This window comes from Lagopus muta, chromosome 3 (assembly GCF_023343835.1).
Source record: "Lagopus muta isolate bLagMut1 chromosome 3, bLagMut1 primary, whole genome shotgun sequence".
Taxonomy (NCBI): Eukaryota; Metazoa; Chordata; class Aves; order Galliformes; family Phasianidae; genus Lagopus; species Lagopus muta.
The window spans coordinates 81,385,715-81,402,745 of record NC_064435.1 but is presented as its reverse complement, the minus strand read 5'-3'; the positions used below and the strand labels follow the sequence as shown (position 1 = coordinate 81,402,745).

General features: G+C 37.7%; 1 long non-coding RNA gene across 2 annotated transcripts in view; it reads right to left on the bottom strand.

Moving 5' to 3' along the window:
• LOC125690315 (uncharacterized) overlaps positions 1-17,031 on the bottom strand; it is a 131,864-nt gene that overhangs the window by 99,466 nt on the left and 15,367 nt on the right. Inside the window, exon 3 of one of the 2 annotated variants that reach the window (XR_007375613.1) lies at positions 2,453-8,027. The exons of the other annotated variant lie outside the window; for it this stretch is intronic. This is a non-coding gene — a long non-coding RNA (uncharacterized LOC125690315). Of the gene's footprint in view, positions 1-2,452; positions 8,028-17,031 lie in introns of those variants that run through there. 2 annotated transcript variants of the gene reach the window in all.

Below are 17,031 nucleotides of genomic sequence, written 5' to 3'. Positions count from 1 at the left end.
CTGCTTTCCTGGTAGTTTAACAGTTGTTTCGAAAAACTGTATGACGTAAAAGTGTGCCTGTAATTCTTCAACTGTAAAACACGTCTTTTTGTCCACTTTTTATCTCGCTATTAACAGCAGTGTGATACATTTTATGTAAGTGACTATGGCTTGAGTTTTGGATCCCATGAATGGTACAGTCTCAGAATATACTGAGTAATAGAATACATAAATCTCCTTAGTATGCCAACTGTCTTTTTCTATCTTTATCCATGAATGAGCATCAGTAGTTCGTAAAATCTGAGTAGTTCATTCTTCATTTGCAGAAGCAAATGTGCATCATAATACAAAGACAGCAATTTTATGAAGATTGTGTGCTTTTACCTGTACATTGCTTTTTGTCTAGATGAACCCCAGTCAGTGCAAACTCCTTAGCACTGCAATCTGTGAAAGTCCTACAGCTAGGTTTGCTAGTCTGGTGTCTGTGCAATGCGTAACATCTCATTAAATCTAATGGCATGGCAACAGAAGCACTTCAGACTCAATGCATGATTTTATAATATTTGTTTAAAACTGCTATTGGCCATAGAATTTCACAACAGGAGAGTTTAGCAGAGTGGATAACTTCATGCTTTCCAACAGAAATATGTAGGCTTGGACCAGTATTTCAGTATACCTGAATTTTACTGAGACTTGAATTTGGATCTACAGTTGGATACTCAGGCTGATCAACAAAAGAGAGCTTTTCCCTACAAAACTGTTGCACCTACAGGACCACTGAATCAATGATTTCATTTAATGATAGTGGTGCAAATTCCTTTGTGCGCGTGTCTGAAATCATCACTGCAAGGAACTGACTTAATGAATTTAAGACATATTAAAATCTAATCAAGGATGTACATAAGGATTTTGTTATTTTATAACTACATTTTAAAACATATATTTAGATAAACAAATGCAACTTCATGTACACATGAGCAAATATTACAAATTTATAATAAAGTCATTCTTCAAGTCTTTCGGCCTATTTTCAAGAGCTGCCGTTTTATACTTAAATTTACTGAAATTCTGATAAATTCTTTTTGCTTCATGCTGATCAGATGTTTGCTTCAGACAGAACGAGAGAAGGAGCACAACTAAGATTTGTAACAATGGAGAATGCATCAGCTGTTATGCTTTCCGTTTCTTGTAAGTTTTAATAATTAATGCAAATTAGCAGATGGCCCCAATTCTTTTTAAACTATTGTAGTAAAAAATATGCACTTTTTAGTCCCCCAATATGGCACCAAATGTTTCTGCTTCTGGTCCCAGTGCTTCTTTCTTTCTGACTTACACTTTCTGATTTATTTCTATTCTTCTCCAAGTTGAAAGCAATTGTCACTCTAGAAAGAAATACAAATTAGTAATTTCCATATCAGGCTTAAGCACGCAGGCAAAGGACTACTTGAGTTCACTCTGAATCCATATATATCCCACGGTTCGGAAATGGCACTGATTCAGAATTCACTGGGGTCTTGCTTACACAGGAGGACTTTCCAGTATATCACTTCTTGTCAGTATACCAGTTCCTCAGGTCTTACTGTCTACAAAAACTTACTTGTTTCAAAGTTAGATTATCACCCAGAGACAAGCATTTAAAGGGTCTTCAGTTATAGTCACACATAACTGTTGGTAAGGTTTCAGTAGTACTTTCTAATGTACCAGTTGCAATCACCATATTAATGACAATACACAACAAATATTTCCCAAAACTTGACGAATGTAGAACCTGGGAAAATCCGGGGAAAGCAGGGAAAAAGTCAATGAGTCAATGCTTCCATCATTGTGCTGTGAACCTGAAATAACAAAGTAATCCTAAACAAAAATCCTAGAAGATGTAACTCCTAAAATATCTTAGAGAACGGCTCTCAAAGAACAAAGTGCCAAGAGATCCAAAGCTAAGAGTCATTGTCAGTATGTTCTAAGTGGAAGGTTTCACTTCTATCCTAAATCAGACTTGTTTCTTTCTGGGTATATGAGCAATACACACAACTCTCTGACCCCTACAGACAGCCAGTGAAACATGGAAATGTGGGATTTTCACTGTGTACGAATAGTGCAGCCTCTCCCAGGTAGTGATTCAGCTTCTCTCAAAGCCCTTTGGAGATACTAATCCCTCGCGTTCTCAATTTGGATCTTCATTTCCCATTCCCAGAAATTTTCTCATTCTATCTTACAGTCACACATCTCTATCTACAAAGTTCAGTGTTTAAAACATCATTGTCTCCTCACCCTCACTACTCTTGTTTGGAAGATTATTCCAAGCCATGTCCAAGAAATTCATTAAAACCTTTTTTCTCATTTACAATTCACAATAAGGCCTCACAACTGCCTTATAATCCTTTGATTTTGTTATTCTTCATCTTTTTTTCTCTCTGCAGTACCTATTTCAATCTCCTTTAATTTTAATTTCATTTTCCTTTCTCTGCAGCCATTCCATTTTCCATTTTCTCTTCAGGAATGCACGTGAAGACCAACACTATGAAGAAGCTCGCAGTGCTTTGTACAATGCAACATTTGCATACCCATCATGTTTGCTTCTTGGAGAACAGGATTTGAGAACTTCTCCTTTAATACATTGCAGTCTCATGCCAGTCAGTGCCTTACCAGCCTAATCAGTTCTTGTGGTCACCCACATCATTTGTACTTCAGTAATAATTTGAAATCACCCTACAAGTGCTGCTCTCACATGTGAAAATTCAGCCTATTGCATTGTCCCTGTCTAAAAGGCCAAATATCTAATGCAAAAAGATTTTAGTCTGACACTACATTTGATAAAACCCAAATTATCTCATTTTTCATTTTGCTTCAGGTCTTTTACCTTCCAACATTTTCCAAGACTTTATACAGTGTTGCATTCAAACCAAAAGACTTGTCAGAGTTATCTGAGTGATTTTTCTTCTCCTTTTTTGCATTGGTTAGAATGCAAAAAGAAAGGGAGATAGAAAATATCTTGACATTAGCGTATTTATTCTGCCGATAAGGCATGGATTTGTAGTTGGCTGAAAAGAGACATCTTTTATCAAATTTCTGGCTTCTTTCATAGATATAATAAACTGCAATCAAGGTTTCCAAGGTTGCCAAATCTCCAGCTTTTGCAAGAGCTGCCTGCCTACGTGCCATGTTCATAACAAATATAAAAGATCTTACAGAGAATCTCATTTCAGCGAAGTCTCATTTTTCAACAAAACCCTTCATCAAAAATATTAATCAGACCTTGCCATAGATTTCCTTTACGATATAGTCTTCTCCATCATCTCTATGGAACAAATTCAGGTTGAATTTATGTTCTGTTTGGCTTCTCATATTGTGACCATAACCTTGTTCTCTAAGCTATTCCTTAATCATTTAAGTCTTGAGTAAACACAGGTTAGTGTCACTGGTATATTATGTAAGTGCATTTATGGGGTAGTATTTCACTGCAAGACACAGAAGTCTTACATAGGAATCTTTCCTCATATAAATTCTCTTAATTGCAATAATATTCACAGAGATTGATGAAAAATGTGAAAGTTTACTAATATGATTTTTTTAAATGTGTTCAAACAATATTCAAACAATATGCTAAAGCTCACGGAGGGTTAATGGTAAATGTGAAAAAAGAGACTTCTTACTTTTTTACTTCAGTGAATAATTGTTACTGTATTTATCAGGCTAATTAAGATGCTTATCATGTTGTAAGTAGATCCATTTACAAACACAGATTTTAAGCACACAAGGAAGTACTGTATCACAAAATATTGCACTAATGATTCCCTGTACCACAAAAGGCTACAAGTGTTACAATTAATTCCTACTTCAAATCCAAGAGTGATCTTGCTTTGAAGATTTCCAGTGATACATCCCTTACACTTCTTGCTTAGTTGATTTTTCTTATCCCAAGACATTCACATTTTATTTCTAGCTGTGACTTCCAGCATCAGATCATTTTATATTTTGCTTATTAGGTATCAGAGCTAACTTCTGCTGTATGTTCTTCACAGACAGCAATCAAATCACTCCTATATCTCTACATCAGTGGGCTCTTTGCATCGATCCTTCTTTAACCATTCTGCATCTGTTCCAAAGCAGCTGTTTAAGAACTTTCTCAAGAGCATATTTTGAATGGCCAACATGCTGGGAGACAACATTCTTCCAGTGATCACGTCAGGGCCAATTCCACTGGTAAGATAAACTTACGTTACTTCTTGTTTCATTTCAGCTACTGCATCGTAGTGTGGAGATCTGTACAGTTCATTATTCCACACAACACTTAATTTTTTCAGACTCGTTACTTCTCATGCCATTGCCCCACCTTCTGTGAGGATGCACTATGTCCTTTAAGACGTCTGTTTTTTGTGCTTATAGCTGGTGTATCAAATAATTCATGTCACTGTCCTGATGTTGTCTTTATTGTAATTCAGCGTTTCCCAACAGTTTAAGAAACGCACAGATTTTATCAGTTACTGCTTGATGATATAGTAAATAATCTTAAAGCAGTTTATAGCCTATCATATGCATGTCCAACTTTTTGGCCTGCCTGGGCTGCACTGAGCAAACAGGACTTGTCTTGGACCATGTATAAGATATATTATATAGCCTAATTACATAAGAGACATGTATTTCATGTATTTTTGATTAAAACAAAAATCAGAGTAACAAAAACAGAAAAGTAGTGGGATATTTCACTCTGCTTTTGGGATACTAATGTATCAATGTCTGGTTCAGTTCAAGTAGCTAAAGTTCTTAGTGAGTTGTCAAGATGGTTGTCAGAGATTTTTTAATGAAATGTTACTCTTCCTGGGCTTCACCTTTGACAATAATTGCTCACAAATATACGTACTGCCAAAAAGTGATTACAAGAATAAGGCATGGCTGTGAAGCGAGGGATATTTTTCTCTGTTAAGAGTGGTCTTATGAAAGTCTAATAAGGAGACACGACCAATTTTTTGAGTTGCACATCTGATTGCAACTGAATACATTCCATTTGAAAATTCACATGTAATTTATTTAAGTCGACTGAAAGTTATATTTTTGAAATCTTAAAACTTATTCTCAAATTCCTTTATCAAAATAGAAAACATGGCAGTGTATTTTTTGCTGTTCGCAGGACTGTGTTTAGCCAAAGCATCAAAATGTATGAAATTATTTGCCATAACTTGAGCTTGCTGTAATTTAGGTTTCATTCCAAATGCTGTTATAGTTTGAAACACAGCACAGATAAGTTGATTTTCACCATGAAGGCACTTATTTAACTCATGCAATCAGCGGTCAAGTCTACGAAAAATGCTGTATGTGTGAGCCATTTCTAAACTTCATGTTCTGGCACAAATTTTCCTTTTCATTCCATACATGATTTGATTTCACTTTGTATATAATGAAGTCTTCAGCATTTTACCCTGACTTAGCCACTTTTCCTTCAGAAAAGTTAATGATGTTCCCATAATTAACATCCATATTTCTAAGGAACTCTTGGAAGTGGTGATGATTCAATCCATTGCATTTTATGAAATTCACAGCTTTGATGAATATTTGCACGACATTATCCATATTTAATGCTTCTACACATAAATTTTCTTGATGTATGATGCAGTGATGTTTAATCAAACATGAGTTGTCAGTGATAATTGCACTGTCTTCTGTTAATTTTGTAAGTCCCTCTTTTTTATCAACCATCACGGGGGGTGCCACCAGTAACTATACCACATATGTTGACAAAGGTGGAAGAAAATTCCTTTAATGTATTTTTTTTATCACTTCATAAAAATCTATTTTGTCTTTTAATTGCACCAAAAAAGCAATTTCTTCAGTGTCATTATATTCATTATCAATACCTCTAATGGAAATGTCAAGTTGAGCCGTATCTGTAGCATCTGTACCTTCATCTATCACCAGAGCAAAAAATGTGAAATTGGCAGCTTCACTCTCCAAATGTCTTTCAATAGATATTCTTCCTTCATCAATTCACCTGGCTACAGTCTGGAGAGACAAACTGATTGTAAAAAAAAACAATTTTTTTAAAATAGGACACATTATGTCTGCCACATTTCCATACATTGCTTAATGAAATCATTGGTAAACAATTTTGATATTTTGTAATCAAATTTGCTACCATGTAGCAACTTCTACAACAGAGTCTGAGTTCTAACTTTCTGGAAAAGATTTTGTTGAGATGACAGACTTTTTTTCAGTTCTGCTGTTTTTACTAAGCATTCCTTGACATGCACTGAATTTCGCAGCATGTTTTTGCGTATAATATCATTCCAAACTGTAATCTTTGAAACCTGACATGATTTCCTTGCAAATTAAGCACTGTGCATATTATTTGTCTTGATAAAGAAGTACTTATCTGTCCATTTTTCCTTGAACACTCTTTTCCTTCATCCATGATTTTTTTTGTTGTTGTTCTTTTCTCATTTGCGATGCCATTAGGCAAGTTGAAATATTAATATCCTCAATCACTGCATTTTACTCAATGAACCTCACGAGTACATGCCATGTGTAATACATGCAGGTTTCAATGCATCTGAGCGAGTTCTACAAGTGTCAGAAGAGTCTGCACTGTACTATGCCTTCCCTGTGTTCTGAAGTGGCATTGGGCCACTTGGCAGTGGAGAGCCACTACCACAACAACGCGGGGTCAGAAAAGCAAGCAGCACTGCAAGCTGTGCCCGGCTGCATGTGGCCACAGGCTGCGGGTTGGACATGCCTGACCGATCATATTGAATTTTACTCAGGATATTTTTGCAGTTGATGAGCAGTGACAGTCCATACAATGAATCAGGAAGACTGATCAGGAGAGCAGCCTGTATGAAAATGGATTTTGAGTGAACTTGTAACAGAATTTGGCAGGCTGTGACCAAATCCTTCAGCAATGCACTGCTTCTTCTCCTGATTCAATGCTGCCTTTTTAAATTGGAGATGAATATTATTACCCATATTTTCAGAGGAAAAATCATAAGCTAAAAAGGGTGAGATCATTCTGAGGATGTGAACATTTTTGCACACAGACACAGTTATCCAAATAATTCTTCCTCCTGGTAAAATAGAGACCAGCAACTTGAAAGAGCAAAATCCAGTGGTTTTGAAAACATTTCAGCAGATAAAATCTCACCTGCTGTTTGCGTTTCAGAGATGCACAGAGCCTGGAATGGGTGTGGTGGAGGAAGGAGGTGAGAGCCCCCAGAAACCAGCAAAACCAGTTTCCTGGGTGCCTGGGAAATCCTGCCTTCAAAGGCATGACTCGACTTCTTCTACTAAAATATCCAGCTCACATGCAGGTACAATGCAGACTATAAATCACTGCCTACTGGGGCCCACCTGGATGTAGGCCATTTTCATTCAAGTGCACATTTTCTTGCCATATGACAACAGAAATTGACTGGCATGTTTTAGATATTTCTCCAAATCTGAAGCCAAAGAGAACCACTGCAAACATTTTTTTTTCTTACCACTGTAGGATTCTTCTTTCTTGGGAACGAGCTCCTGCCAACATGTATCTCATTCCAATCACAATTTCATTTAAAATGCATGGCTTAAAATGCACTGTCCTGGGCTTCCACTAACTGCAGATGTTGGAACCTCTGGCACTTATCCGCTATTTAGGTTTCCTCCATCTGTCCTTCAGAAGAAGCAATGCTTTTTACAGGCAATGGAAGGCATGTCCTTTTTCAAAAACCAAGTCTAGTTATAGGATGCTTAAACACAGCAGAGCAAGTGGCATTTCATCTTAAATCTATGGTATAAACATGAAGAATGCTAAATAAAATTTTCTCAGTTGACTGGACTACATAAGCCACAATTAGATTCCTTTATTTTCTGTTTATTATGGAAATATGAACAGAAATTGTGTCCATCTTTACATTTTGAATTTTACTTCTGATTTTTTCCTTTGTAAAAGTCTGCATGCATTGATCAGATTAAACTGATAACATTGTAGTCAGGGCACAACTCCTGTTTCATTGGGATTACTATCTCTTCTTTATGTGACCCACAGAGAGAGTTGAGCATGTTTAAAGAAGGCTGCTGAACTGCAAAGAAACAAAGCACTGAATTCAGTCATATTGTATAGAAGAAAGAGGAGTTGGTAAGTCATTCTATATGATACATAGGCCATGGCAATCTGACTCAAACAACTAACCACTCGTTAATAATCTACAGATTTCCAGCATCTGTGGATTCTTTCAGAATACTCCCTTCACACACAAGTTTTAATGTTTAAATATCGCATTCATCCACCAGGATGACATTCATTCAAGAAACATCTCTGTTTGAAAGCGCACAAGTTTCCAGAGGACTGAATCCATCCTACACATTTGTCCTCCAGCCCATTTGTCAGGGGAATCCCCACGTACAGGAAATAATTCAGAAAACCACTTTGAACCTGTATAATAAGATGGAACAATTTACTAAACGCTTAAAGCTCAGTTTGTAGAAAAACTTGGCTATATTGGTTGGAATCCAAAAAAGTAGTAATTTTCTGAAGGAAAACATTCCCCACCTGAGTTTAAAAAGGAGAAATAGGTCAACTATAGACTGCATGTTTGAAACAGATGAGCTACAGAACAAATTTAGGACAAGAAGCTCTTACATCTGACAATTAGAGGAAGGAAAAGGCAGTTGATAAGCAGAGATCATAATTGTTCAGCAGAAGAATTAAGGACCATAAGAAATCCTTTGCTCTTTTTCATGTTTGCTCCATAGTTACGTCAACTTCTACTTGATGGTGGGAAGTGCGGGACTGTGAGCTCACTTTTTTTTGCTCTAAATTGTCAACAGACAAGATTTAAGGGATGATTCTGAGCACTCCTTTAAGACACGTGAAAAACAGACCCAGAATCACAGAATGGCCAGGGTTGGAAGGGACCTCAAGGATCATGAATTTCCAACTCCCTTGCCACATGCAGGGCCACCAACCTCCCCATTTAATACTAGACCAGGCTGCCCAGAGCCCCATCCAACCTGGCCTTGAACACCTCCAGGGACAGGGCATCCACAACCTCTCTGGGCAGCTGTTCCAGCACCTCACCAATCTCTCTGTAAAGAACTTCCCCTGACACCCAATCTAAATCTCCCCTCCCCCAACTTAAAACCATTTCCCCTTGTCCTGCTGTTATCAACTCTTTCAAAGAGTTGATTCCCCTCCTGTCTGCAGGCTTCCTTTAGGTACTGAAAGGCTGCACTGAGATCACCCCGCAGCCTTCTTTTCTCCGCTGAACAAGCCCAGCTCCCCCAGCCTGTCCTCATAGGGGAAGTGCTCCAGTCCCCTGATCATCTTCACCCATTATAGCTTGATTCATATGGAACAACTCACTAGGCTGACACCCACTCATTTCCTTTCAATCACAATGCAGGGGAGTTTCCTGTTTAATCACTTCTTAGATGGTCATAATTTTGTTAGGTTCATCCTTTCATCCCATGGTCACCATGAATTCAACATTACAAAACAATACTTGCTAAGCAGGAGTTTGTATAAGGTGTATCCAGTAAATAGCTTAACTGGATCAACAAGAAGGCAGAAATGCATACTGAGAGAAGGTGGGGAAACTGCTCAGATAAAAACACATTAAAAAATCCCACCCTTACTGAACCTGTAGGGACAGAGGTAGCATACACACAAGAAGTTCACACAGGAAATCTAAAGGCAAGACAAGATTAATGATAAAGAAACACAACAGTCATCAATCACTGTTGCTGATGCAATGAAGATACGTAGCCAACTGGGAAAACAAAACAAAACAAAATGGTTGAAAGCATCCAAAATTAGGTAAAAAAAAGTAAAGGTTTGCCACACTATTCTCTACAATTCAGTAGCATTTCTGGTTCTATATAAGGATCTAACCATTTACTTATAAACAAAAAAAAAATTGAAAAGAAATGAATATTTATAGGCTTGTTTAAAATGATTGATGTAAATTATCACTAAATCACAGATATGTCTAACACAGGTGGCAACATGTAGGATGACAGTTTTATCCATAAGGTACATCCTGTACAGGGCTCCTCACACTAAAAAATCATTTTTCCAGACAGATTTCTATTCTACATAGAAAATATTTTCTGTGAGTCATTTTGTTTAAATATAAGAGAGAACTAACTCCAGTTGTTTTCATGTCCTTTTGTGTTTGCTGTCTAAGAACATTTAGGTGATAAAACGTCTGCAGAAAGCGAAATTTAAAAACAATCCTCACGTTCTGTTCTGTGTTGTACATTAACTTCCCAGTACTCTTTATGCTCACTGCTGAGTGTGGGAAAGATTAATATGATGCTCAGGAATCAGCAGTAAAGAAACAAAGAAACATAAGAAACAAACAGCAATTGCAGAGCTCCAGAGTCACCTCCTCTGCCTCCTGAAATCCATACACATCATGTGTTCTTCAGCTTTTGCAGTTCAAATACTTCTCTGTATTTTTCTGTATCCTCCTTTCTTTTTCTGTTGAGTATTAAAGGATCTCCTTCCTTGCCACATTCAAAACAAAAAACAAGGTTATCACTCACTACCCCTGTATTCAAGGCAACTGAACAAGGAGCACCTGAGCCTCTCATGGCACTTCGTGACAAAAATTACTTTGAGAAAATATCAGAGGATGTTGCTGAGGTAACAAATGTTACCTCATCAAGTAAGCATGCATGGTTGGTCATTGAGAACAAGGGAAGCTGAAAATAGAACATCCTTGTGAAAAGAAGCATTGCAGAATTCAAATACAGCACCAGAAGGAGTACTGTTGAGACAAAATGAGATTGAGGGAAGATTAGAGCAAAACAGAAGAGTTGTGATTTTTCAAGAGGGGATGCAGAAAAGGGGCACCATGTTTTTAGTCAGTGATTAGGGAGAGCTCAGTAAGAACAACATCTTCAGTAACATAATCTTGCAAGGACAAATAGTAGGAGCCAGCAACGAAGGGCAAGAGATCTTTATGCCTTTTTCGGTCATGCAGCTCATCATCTAATTCTACCAGTGACTAGCTCCAATGAAAATGTTCCAAAAGTCTTACACTTAATCCCAAGCCTATTACAGGACCAATTACTTACATGGAGAAACGCTTGATTGAACTTTATCTACCAGCATTGTTTACTGTTTCTTTCAACCAGAACTTGGCATTAAAACTGCACCACACTGCTTGAGAAGATCTGATCATTCATTGCATGCCACTGCCCCATCTCTGAGGCTGCCTCTGACTGTCTTCTGACCTTGGGCTCAAATGATCCATCTCATTAAAATAGGATAAAATTAAGCTAGCAAAAGCAGAACAAAAAAGCTCACATTGGCTCACTCTGCATTTGGAGGAACTATAGAGAACTGCAGAGCCAGTGCAAAGGAAGAATAGAACATGAAACTGATAATGGGTTGGAGAGAAAGGTGCAAATGGATCTGGTTCATTTTATGATAGCAGTACGGTGAACATTCACCTCTAAAAAAAGAGGAGAGCTACGTTGCACAAAATCCCTGGGTTAGGTTTTAAGATTTTAAAAAGAGAGATGAGAATTCCATCCTTAAATAACAAGTAATATTCAATTGTGACATAGAACAGACAAGAGGTGCTGATTTTCTACAATGTGCATTACAAACATGATGGAAAAGATAAAATTCAAGGCGTGAGAAGTCATCACTGAAGTCAGGAATTGGCTTACACTGTTTTCTTTCCTTCAAAATGAGAATAGGATGGTTTGTTTTCTGAAAATAAAGTTTGAAGGACATCCAGTATTACCACAACAGACATCCTCTCCCCCTAGAAATAACGAAGACAAGATGATGAGAAATGTTTTAAAAGGTGGGTTAATATTGTACCAAATTTCAGGTTTTATTTAATTGTCAAACTGCAAAGCGTAAGCCCACCATTTTGTCTTCCTTTTTCACTTTCATGTTCTTTTATGTCTCTTTGACTTTGCCAGCAGAGGGAGCAAACGTGGAAGATCAAGCGAATGAGAAAAAGGAACTGATTATGATTAAACTTCGATCTTGGCAGCAAAAACAAGGACCAGTTTCAGCAGCTGCTGTGCCGTCACAGTATCTACAGCACAAACAAACTTGCCTCACTCAAGCCTCCCTGTTCTTGGCAGCGAAACGGCCGTTGTGGACCTGACACTTCCTCCAGTCCTGCCTTACTCTCAGCCCTCTGCATCGACAGATCCAAACAGAAAATTCTGGTGGAATTCTGTAGCTCATGACATTTTAAATTCAGCTACACACTGCTTCCAACCCTCCATTCCAACCCTTCCTTATGTTATTTCACTGCATTTGAACCACCGTTCTAGCACTGGGCTTTACTGTAAATCTAGAAACATTGAGCTTATTTGTGCAAAATTTAAATAAGCTAAAAATTTAAACAAGGGAATCCATGTCTGAGTAATGCAGGGCTAGTTTCAATCTACTGGAGAAGCTTTTCAGTTCACCAAGCTGCTATAAAAAGGTTTGATGTGCTAAGGTCTCTGTCATGACACAAGCCATATAAGCCATTAAAGGTTTTATCTGAGATTGCTAGTGCTTTCTTAAAACACCTGCTTTTCTCCCCCTCTCTCATTTCTACTTGTTCACAGATATCTCCCTCTGCACCATCTCTGAAAGTGAAAGGCACGCAAAACCTAATAATGAAATTAAGGCAGTTACAATCTCTTACTTGCATCAAAGATCCTGTAATTTTCCAGGTACACAGAAAAATGGAGACTAGTGCTCTTTCTTTTTGAAAGATAAATATTCTAGTAATTTAAAGTTATTTCCTTGAAACAAATGCCAATGTATAGGACATAAAAATGGTTTACAAGGATCAGGCACCATTCTGTCTTTGATAAGGAGGAGGAGTATCAGTAGGATCAGGTCATAGATTTAGGGAAATGCTGGATACCAGGCTTCTCAGAGAGATAGTCACAATAAAATGTTTAAAAAATAGTTTAGCACAAACATTAATTTAAAAAAAAAATATATATATATATATATAATCTTAGCTCAGCCTTCACTCAGTAAAGGTGAGAATCCACCCGATCTGAAAGCAGTCGTCTGAAGCAGACCAAAGGCAATCATTGCTTATCAAAAAGTGATCACTGACCAGGTTCTGAAACTCTGCCCAGCACTTCATGAAAATGATTCTCCACCTTGCACAGAGGAAATTGGTGGCTTTGGAGAACTGCAGACTCCCACAGCACAGCTATAGGTGTGGCCTAGCTCTCCTCCACAACCAAGCAAGGTTCAGAAGGAAAAGAAGAGAGTCAAAAATCTTAGTCCTGTTGCTGTACCTGGAGAAATCTGCCAAATACTCATGAAAACTCTTAGGTTTGAGCTGGTAAATTGTTTTCTAGAGAGCATACAGAGAGAATACAACAGATGGAAGCAAAGTCCTTAAATCTGTCCTTAAAATCAATAAAGTGCCTCTTTTCACCTCACCCTGATGGAACCGTATTGAGCAGTACATGGGCTTAAGACAGGAGTTTGGAAGACAGAAATCCATTTCCATGCAAATGATATCCTCTTACGTGGTACAATCCCAGATCTATTTATTCCGTACTGTATTCTCAGTTTATTGAATAAACTGAATAGGATAGATACGTTCAATATTCTTTTCTATATTCAATATAGAATATATTGAATAAAATAAATTGAAAGGACTGGTCAGCTCATTAGATGGGTAGGAAGCACTTCCTCCACAAGGCCATGAGCATGAGAGCAAAGGAACTTCAAATGTGTTGGCATTCAGTTTCCAAGGGAAATTCACGGTCAAGGTTAACCTGGCCCTATTAATTATGTAGTTAGTAAGTGTCTAAAATAGATAGTGAGAGCTACTTCTTTCTGCCTGTGGAAAAGTAAACATAATTAAAACGAATTCTGTCCCTGGTAACTTGTTTATGTTCAACTCTCTTCCTGACATTTATTTTAGCAAAACTAGCACGTTGAGATTCTCCTTGTGAGACACTGGCAACCAGATCAGAAATTCTCTACAAGCTCTACAAGGACTTAATCTCTGAGCTCCACAAGCCCTATACAGAGCATTAATCTCTGAGTGGGTGATCACCAAGAGGCCAAGGATAAAGCTAAGATTACTTGTGCATCCTCCAAGTCACAGCCCAAGATCCCATCTGTTAGTCCATACATTAACATCGTATACATTAATACTCAAGAATACATCTTGATTAGTAGATTAGAGAAAGCACGTAAGGACTTAAAAACTGGTACCTCTGCAAGGCAATTCATACCCAGATTGCTAACTACAAGATTACCAGTCTATAAAAAACATACAGCATTTATCTCACACGGGTAATTACCAAGCTGCAACATTGATTGTTGTTTGCTAAAAAGCACGAGAATATCTCATCTTTCAATGCACCTTGTCAACAAGATGCATAATTGTAGAACTAGCCAATTTTCACTATGATTGCAGTATGTGTGATAAAGATCTTCAGCTGTCTACCCACACTGAAAACTAATGAAAAACATAAAATGCAATACCATGCTCCTGCATCTGACTTCCACCTACAAACTTCACATGGATCACTGAGTCTCTAGTGAAACTGCCTAAAACAGTTCCCAGTTGGTTCACTTAAATTTGAGGCTTAATTTTTCAACCACTACTCAAAAGTTTTCATGAATGGCACACAGCAAAGTTTAACTCAAAGGACTACCTCTAAGCTCTGAAAGAGCACCAACACTTTTAAACTGGTACGTCAATGAGCTGTCTGAAACTTGAGTTTGAAAATAATCTACCTTGATGACATCTGTTTGGGCATTCCGTCTTAGGACTTTTCTGACCTTGAAAATTACTGAAATCTGATTCAGTGGTAACACTGTTGTAACTGATACCTACAGCTGAATACTTCACTACCATAATTTCTCCTGTAATTAAGTTTAGTTTCTCAATTTGTGAAATACTGTCCACATCTGCTTTAGCTCATAGTTTCTCTTGAAAGATCTGTGACTTACTCTGAACACCTGATGACACTGTGTGGTAATGTCAAGACCTGCAACAACTGACTGACAGTACTGTTGGACCTACCATGCATAGCCTTCAAACATTTGCTAGCACTTTGCTGCACATGAAGGACACGGTCTTCAAGCTTTGCTCTCCCAACTACAAGCTACGTTGGCCAACATGCAGTTCCTTGCAGTTACATCCATAATTTTGCATTACTGAAGCTGAATAGCAATGTCCTACCATACTTCTATTCTGAAAACACTGGAGCCAAAAAGGTCATAAGTATCAAAACTTTGCCTAACCTTCCTCTCTACTTGAAACCCTTGTCAGATTTGCTTAATATTCTGACATCTCATATGGTCAGCCCTGCCATATGATCTCATTTAATAGAAGAAAATACAAACCTTGCTGGAAGCAAACTGCAGAAAATTCCTCCATTACACACTCATGTTTTATACTGTGATATCCCTAAAATACTTCCAGGTTGCTTGAAGCTAAGACTGCCGCAATCACACTCTGTTACAGCATAAGGAAAATCTTAACTGCAGGCGCAGGCTATGATTCACAACATACAACGTAAATTTCCTAACCAGATGAGGTCTGTGTGCACCAGATTCTATTTCTGAAAACGCTGATATGATCAGATCTGCGTACACCAGTACTGCTAGTAATATTATTTACATGACTACTCCATCACTGAGCATGTTAAACAAGCAGAAGAAGCCAAGGCAAACAGATGTTGTTCTCAAAGAGACCTACTATATGCATTAGAATTAAGAAACCACTATGGCTTAAAATAAAAATTACTGTCCAGTTGGTAAATATCTCAGCCTCATTTGTCAGTAGCATTCAAACCAAGCATTTTGTCCTCTGACTGTTGGGTGGTCACATTCTTACTCCATGTTCTTTGGAGGTTATCAGATCCACAGGTATTGAGTGAATCTATCTCCTAAGGAGTCCTACACATATAAGGATATTGCTGTGAAACAGAGTTAGCATTTCAATTTACAGCAGGCTAACTGCTTCATACTGCCTCTATCAATGCTAGTTTAAAGCCACACAGGCATCAGTTGCAGAGGTGGAAAATGGGAGAAAGGCTTCTGTATTGATATTTAATAGTACAGTGAGCTAAAACAAGAAACACACAAATGCTCTGTATGAATCATTTTGCTTTCACATTACAGTGATACTATTTGCAGTACATGTGGAAAACCTGAAATGTGCAGGTTGTCATTTATCCCCAGATGACAACAGGGTGCTACAGGTGTGCTGAAAATTACACACATCTTTAACCTGGGCTGGATTGAGGCCAACAGTGCCAGGAGGAAATGAGATAATGAATAATGGCTTATATTTACATTACTAGACTTGTACAGTCACATCAGGTATTGTATTGATGCACACGTGCATTTGCAATACTGTAGAAGTGTCCACTATAGAACCAGAAACTGAACGCCTTCATATTTCTGCTGTTCATTGCCACCAGTTAAATCACTTACATTTAATTCATCTCGAGTCAGTGTTCTCCTGCTGCCTTCTTCCACCTGAATCATGATAATGTTTGTTGTTACTTCACAGCAATTAAAATTAATGAGATAAATACAGAATTAGAATGACTACTTTTTATTCATCAGAAGTTTTCAGTGTAGTTTTCATGTAGCACGTACAATGTGGTCTGAAAAAAAGGTGAGCCACTTTCTTTGTTCATATCTGTCAGAATATAAATTCTTAATGCATAAACTTGGGTTTTACTAAGCACATCTTTCATATCTGAGATTTTCTAGGATTGGCTACCGTAAATACACATTTTAAATTCTTCAGTCCAGATGCTTCAGCTCTTATTCTGTTTAAATAGCACTTTGTTCCTTAACTGATTCCACTGGAGTGAGACACAATGTAGTTTATCAGCACCTGGCAGTGAGTGGCTTGCTTCATTATTAACATCAATATCTTTCAGTTCTATCGCCAGATGCTTAACTATTACAGGAGGTTTGTGTAAAACCAATTAGAATGAAATCAAAGCAGAATCCACACGGTTTTGTTTACAAAGCCCGAAGTCTGATTTTGTTATTCATTTGACAACTGTCTCATATTCAAATCACAAGCCTTTCTGCAAGTAACCTATCTCACAAGC